Here is a 459-nt window from a genome sequence, read left to right as displayed (position 1 = left end):
GGGGGACGGGGGCGCGAGACACCGCGCGAACGAGAAGACGCGCGCGAACGAGAAGACGAATGGGGGGACGGGAAAGAAACATCTACGAGGGGGAGATAACGCGAGCGTGCCGTGTGACGTCACGCGGACTTCACGGCGCGGCGAACCGCGAACGCGGGTCCCCTCGCCCCGCGGCGCCCGAAAACGCGAACGCTCCGCGGCGCGGCAAAAACGTGGATCCCCCCTCGCCCCGCGGCGTGGCGACAACGCGGTCGCCCCGCGGCGCCGGAAAACGCGGACCCCCTCACCCCGCCGGAAAACGCGGACCCCCTCCCCCGCGACGCCGGAAAACGCGGTTCCCCCCTCCTCCTCCCCCGCGACGTCCGAAACATGCTGTTTCCCCCTTCCCCTCCCCCGCGGCGCCTGAAACACGCGGTTCCCCCCTCCCCTCCCCCGCGGTGCCAGAAACACGCGGTTCCC

This window comes from Temnothorax curvispinosus, unplaced genomic scaffold (genome assembly GCF_003070985.1).
Source record: "Temnothorax curvispinosus isolate PA1 unplaced genomic scaffold, ASM307098v1 QBEX01007544.1, whole genome shotgun sequence".
In the NCBI taxonomy this organism is placed as follows: domain Eukaryota; kingdom Metazoa; phylum Arthropoda; class Insecta; order Hymenoptera; family Formicidae; genus Temnothorax; species Temnothorax curvispinosus.
Note: the sequence above shows the minus strand (reverse complement) of the source record.